The sequence below is a fragment of the Coffea arabica genome, chromosome 4e (assembly GCF_036785885.1).
Source record: "Coffea arabica cultivar ET-39 chromosome 4e, Coffea Arabica ET-39 HiFi, whole genome shotgun sequence".
Classification (NCBI taxonomy): Eukaryota; Viridiplantae; Streptophyta; class Magnoliopsida; order Gentianales; family Rubiaceae; genus Coffea; species Coffea arabica.
The window spans coordinates 20,924,124-20,930,517 of record NC_092317.1 but is presented as its reverse complement, the minus strand read 5'-3'; the positions used below and the strand labels follow the sequence as shown (position 1 = coordinate 20,930,517).

Here is a 6,394-nt window from a genome sequence, read left to right as displayed (position 1 = left end):
GGGGGGAAAGGCAATTCTCTAAGATTCCAACTCCGTAAAAAAATTACCTACCATCGAACAAGCGAAAAATTTAGGTAAAGCAAACTAGCAAACAACTGCAACCTTGAATTTTGGGCCATGGTACAATTTAAGAATTGAAGAGGGCTAACAAGAGTCAGTCAAGCCAATTTAGCCAACATACCGCTTTAGAACATTGATGGCTTCTATTGTACCCAACATGCCAACTACCCCATCATATTTCCCAGAATATGGTATTGCATCAGCGCGAGAACCTGTTGAAACTGAAACTGGAGCAAGCTCAGTTTTGGAACCAGTCCTACAAAAAACCAAATGACGATTTGGGTTAAGTACATGTATAACAAGCAGAAGAGAATGAACAATGGATTATTACAAAAGAATTTTTCAATCAGATTAAATTTTTCCTACATTAACATCCAACGTCATTCTGCGAAATTGAGAATAATTCTTCTTAAACCACCAGTTCACCCTATAAATATGAAGTTTGAAGTTGATGATACTTAAAGTTCAAAATTTGGAACTTAACATCAACAATGTAATTTCAATTATACAACTTTTGAAGGGATTTCATCTTTTATTGCTTGAAATATTCTCGTGCCAATTATTCTTTCTTATGGACCATAATTCACCAAATATCTCTCAAATAATCTTTTTAAATAGTTCAAAAGTAGTCAATCACTTTTCGAATTTTCAGTACCTTCTCTTTAAAAAAAAATTGCACAAAGAAAACAAATGGAAACAAATATTTCTTTCAACGTTAAAAATGGCAAAACTATGCATCACTTCCAGAGAATTAGACCTCTTAAATATCCTCAAGGCCATTTATAACCTGGCAATAGATAGAGAATGTAAAGCCAAATTGCTATGCACCATGAACCAATTTTTTTTTTGAATCGGTGAACCAAATTTTTAAGGCAGTCGGCTGCATATATTACCTTATCAGCAATTACAACTTTGTCTGGAATTTCTAATTTGGTTCCAGGTTTTGCAGTTATTGTCACTTTCCCCTTAAAACAAGGGGAAAAAAAAAGAAAAGAAGAAATTAATGCATATGCCATATGGACACTAAATAAGAAATAACAAACCACTGTACAACCACAAATTGCCACATCACAAGAAAATCTTCAAGGAACAGATACATCCATAAAGCTTCAGAAACAGGGTAACAGGGAAACAGAGTAATAGGGAGACCAGTAGTTAGTTTGTATTACCTTCAGGGTGATACCAGATCCAAACCACCATCACCACTCATCTTTAGGCTGTCTAGTTCAACAATACTGGGAATAGACTTGATACGACTTAAGAAGTTGCCTACCTAAAAAAGTGAAAAAAACAATTAGCTATATAAACAATTCAACCTGTGGAGAAAGATAGGGGGCTAAAATCTCAACCTTCTTAAATTCAGGTCCCAATTCATAGTTGGGTTAGTTGGATTTTTCCTAGCCTCGTTGCAGACCACATAGCCGTCATCAGACAAAGTGTTACAGGTCGGACTGTAAAGGTTAAATGCATGAATAAATAGCAATTCATATAGTATTCAAAACAGAATTCAATAGCATGATCAAAGAACTGATTGGGGGTGGGGGCTGAAAGTAAATGATTTTACTTCTTACCTTTGGTTGTTGGTAGAGAGGAGACTGAATGTGAAATGCCATATTGATAAACCTAAATGGAAAGAAATGGAAAATAAAGATGTTTAAATGAATATCAAGAGATAAGGTTAATGTATCCTTATTGTAGCGCCAGTAGCAGTTTCAAGTTGAAGAACTTTCACCCCATCTACTTCCTATTAATCAGACAAAATTAAATAGAAGAACAAATACATTGGCAGAATGCAGAACGGATAGTTAAGAAATAGAACCTTTGGATTTGGAATAATCTCCATCTTCAGTGCACTTTCTTGTACAAGTCTTTTTGATTGCTTTCAAGTTCACCCATCTATATGATAGCAGAAATATATCATTCCATTGCATTTTCCATGAAGGAAGCATTGCCCACAGTGCTTGAAGCAAATAATATTTTAGCTTCAAATGAGAAGCATAACACTTACAAGTTGTTGGGATTGAAAATTTTGAACTTCCCTATCAACTTGAATTCATTCACCTGTAAAAAAAGAGGAGCAGCATAATCCTTTAATATCAAAATGATGCCTATGAAATTGTGTAACCCAAGAAAAAGATGTTACATCAAGAATGGGCTAATTCTGGATACCCTTGTTTAGTTGCCTAAATAGGTCGATGGATCTAACTCCACATTAAGTAAACAACCATACTGATTAACCTAACTGGTTATATGTAACGTGCTTATACCCCTACATACATCAATCCTGGGACCTTCTTATGTAGAAATAGTTATTTAAAGAAACAATGTTTAAATTGCACAAGATTACATGCAGTATGCCAACAATTAAAAGCATTTCGCTAAAAGGTAAAGAAACCAGAAGAAATTGAATCTCACATGTTCATCAGGAACTTGAGCTATTTCTAGAAGCTGCAACAGAAGATAGAAAATGAATTAATAGCAACTATTAAGCATGAAAATAGAAACATTCCAGTGCATCATTGAATATATCCATCTATCTCATGGCATGGTTTAAACCATTTAGCAAAATACAAGTAAGAAAAATACCATGTAAACAATATAGCATGTTTATCAATCTTGTCAAAATTTTACAAATATACCAAGTTTGAGTAGCTATTCCAATTTTCTCATAAGTACAATTTTAAATGTTCAAGTATGTATTAACCTACAAAAGAGTGAATATGGCAGGTAATTGTCCCTTTTATCTTTTGTAGAGTATACCTGCCGGTTTTAGTTTGGAGTGGCCAAGAACTTTCATCAAATCCCCGAGAAAGCACTTTCTGCAGCTGAACCCTAATAGATCAACAATAATAGGAAAACAATAATAAATCATCTAAAAGTATAGAATACAGGGAAAACAAAAGGCAGAAAGTTAAAGAAGACATTATTCTAAATGCAAAGGCTGGTTCGATATTGAAAAAGAAGTAAATTTGCATCACTAATCGGAGGCAGAAGCCATACTAACACAAATAATAGTCATCTTTAGATGGATTTTATCGGACAAAAAACCAACAGAAAATTTCAGGGCAGAAAAATCAAAACAAACAACCATGAAACAAGCAAAAAGAACAGCTGATAATTACAAAAAGTAGCAACACCACAATAGTTCAAACATGGAAGGAAAAACAATGGAGAGAAATGACAAAATAATGAAGGCAGTACCTTAAAGGACTTAAGATTCTTCAATGCTAGCAGCTATCACCACTATTAAAAACACCAAACCATCCATTCACCATACTATGCCACTTATATGCCCCCAACCCCACCTTTCCCCTTTTCCTGAAACGAATATTGACCCCCATACCTAGAATAAGCAAGTTTGAGCCTAAGCTCTATCCTTGAGGCTTCATTAGTTCTGCATTTTATTTTTCCTTATAAATGGCATTATTGTAAAAAAAGAGCAATCAACATAAAAGTTAGTTTAAGTAGAAAAAACCCAATTAACTTACTAAACAAAACTTACACAGTCATCAAGCCTTCCTTAAGAAAATTTATGTAGTTTGTAAATTTCAGTAAACATGTAAATTTAACTTAAAAATGCATGCAATAACTAAACCGCAAACAATTGACAAGATAATGAACAAGAATGCCTGAAATGATACCATGAAGATGATCTTCCAATGATCCCAAGGGCATGAACTAATAGACAAGTAGCCTCTGGTCCCTATTAGCACAGTAACCAATTAAATTTACAAGGTTAGAATGATATAAAAGACTGAACATAAGAACATCAACCAAAAATTCCCGGTTACCTTAAAGTCTATTTCTATCCAATTGCTTAACTGCAACAACCTGTCCATTCCAGTAATCCAATTAATTAGCAATAATAAACTTGAAAAGCAGCCAGAAAAATTTCGGTAGAGGCATTTCTAATAAAATCAATATTGGCATTCTAAAAAAATTTCAGGAAAATTCAGAAAAAAATCCTATGAAATGAAATAATTAGGAAAAAAATTAGAGAAAATCGCACATACCTCACTCTACTACTTTAGCTTGAAGATCTGGGATTGAATATTTTCTTTCAGATCATCTCTAAGAGGGCCACCACATATCTACACTCTAGCTGCATTCCAGAAAAAACAAGACAAAACATCGACGCAACCAAATAGAAGAGAGAAAAATAATCACTAATTAACGGAAAGTAACGGAAGAACCGAGGTAGTACCTGAAACAATAGAGAGGAAGCAGCAGTCAATGCTTCACTCTCGGTTCTATATTTGACCGAAAAGTAAAAGTCAACAAATCAAAAGTAATCCCAGCCAAGACAAAGTCGGCAGTCTCTCAGCCAAGGAACGAAAATAAAAGACGATTGTGGAAAAGGTTAGGTATCGTTTACAGGGTTTGAAGCTTCAAATGTTAAATGAAAACACGGAACAAATAGGCAGTTGGCACGGGTAGTGGAGGCCTATGCTTTGTTCCTTCATCTAGCTGTAAGCTTGGGCCGGATGGACGGGTGGAGTGCTGTGGATAGAAAAGAAAAGCCTAGGGACCAGCAGAAAGTGGCAACTGGTAGCTTTTAAATTCTGTGATGTCCGGAGCTGGGAGACATGACAAATTGGTCGTAGTAGCCGGTGTGGCGAGTTGAGTGGGGAATTGGGGACGGCAGGCAGGCGCAGTAAACATGAGAATAAAGAAAAAAAATAAAAAAATTGAAGTAATATTCAAGAATAAAATCAAAGAGTTGGAAGGAAAGGAGAAGAAGAGATAATAAAGATTTTGAGAGCAAGAGGAAGAGGGAAAGATCTGATCAAGGACTGTTGGGATGGGTTTAGCTTCTGAGGATAAAGGTGAGGCGAAGCAGAGAAGGGGAGAAGAGAGAAAGCGGCGGCGGCGGAGGAGGAAATTTAAGAAAACCCTAGAGAGGAAGTATTTGGCGCATCGCGCGGAAAAAAAGAGGCTGGTGACTCACATGTGCGGCACGTGAGAGGACGACGAAAACCATTCCAGGTCATCAAAGGCCTTCGGCTCTTTATCTACTTATGTTGATAATGGGTGAATTTCAATTTAGTGCTCCAAAATGGACCAAAATATTAATTCAGTCCTTGAAAGTGAATAAATTTCGATTAACCCTTTTAAATTGGAATTTTTGTTCAAATTAAGCTCTTTTGTCAATTCACTATTAATAACATTTAACCAAACTTTGCTACTATAGTGAAATCTACTAATTTTTAGGGATTTTAGAGCAATTTAACTTCTCATCTAAATGAGCTTAAAAAAAAGTAGAATAGTGCTCTTCTAATTAGATTTGGAAGATTGAAAATAGCAACATTTTTTTTAAGATTAGAAGAGCAATATTTTATCCTTTTTAGCTCATTCATAAATAAGATAATTGCTTTAAAGTCCCTAAAAAATAGGTTGGGTTTCACTTCATTATTAAAGTTTATTCAAATATTATTAACCAAATATGAAATGAGGAAAAGGCATATTCGACACAAAATTCTACATTTAAGGGCTTAATTGTGACTTAATCACTTTTATGGGCTAAATTGACACTTTAGTCTATTTTGAAGGGCTAAATTGAAATTCACCCATTAGTTTGGGGCTTGGTACAAAAGAAAGATATTAGTTAGGTAATTGTTAGATATGGGATTCTAGCTCTTTTTAACTTCTCTAACTTCTCTGTCTTCCTTGTGTAGTATTTTTCCCTTAAAAAAATAAAAGAAAGTAAAAAAAAGTCAATTAATTATTCTTAAGTAAGTGTTTTTTTTAATGGCAAAACACCATACATGAAGGAGGGATGCTAACCCTAGATTTTATTAAGTAAAATTTGAAAGAAAAATAAGGAGGGGGACTTAAACCTAACCTCTCATACAAATAAAATGTAATTACTGAAAATAAAAAGGAGTGCTACTCCTTTATATGTACCAATATAATATTTGGGAAATTATTCCTATCGAAATTAACTAAACCTTTGATACGAAATGGAAGTTGTTGCATGGTCTGAAAAACTGTATCTGACTCCATAGTCAAAGCTACTAAACCATCTGCCACACAATTTGCCTGTCAATAGACATGAATTAATAACCCATCAAGCTCTTTCAATAACCATTTGATTCTATCAAGAGAATGACACAAAGACCATTTCCCAACTGCATGCCTATTAATAAGATGCACTAAAACAGCGGAGTCAAATTCAACTTTCAAATTATTCAATCCCTTTGATATGTATATCAATAGTTCATGAAGTACAGCAAAACTGTGACAGCCCCACCTCTCCCTAGGGCAAACCCTAGGGTATCAGCGGACTGCCTGCCCATCTCTCGCCGAGGCTCAGTCGAATAAAGAACTAGTAATT

General features: G+C 34.7%; 1 long non-coding RNA gene across 4 annotated transcripts; it reads right to left on the bottom strand.

The window, feature by feature from the left end:
• Positions 1–226: 226 nt before the first annotated feature.
• LOC140006089 (uncharacterized) lies at positions 227–4,867 on the bottom strand. 4 transcript variants are annotated; one of them, XR_011813691.1, is made up of 13 exons: positions 4,436–4,867; positions 4,265–4,310; positions 4,074–4,162; positions 3,852–3,891; positions 3,702–3,763; positions 2,821–2,892; positions 2,476–2,508; positions 2,069–2,121; positions 1,880–1,956; positions 1,632–1,683; positions 1,410–1,511; positions 1,230–1,333; positions 227–316 (listed from the first exon to the last, which is right to left on the bottom strand). It is a non-coding gene; the product is annotated as an uncharacterized lncRNA (long non-coding RNA). The 4 variants fall into 4 exon arrangements; XR_011813692.1 differs by having other exon boundaries at positions 4,074–4,158; XR_011813690.1 differs by lacking the exons at positions 4,265–4,310; positions 4,436–4,867 and having other exon boundaries at positions 1,632–1,804; positions 4,074–4,248.
• Between the last annotated feature and the right edge of the window lie 1,527 nt (positions 4,868–6,394).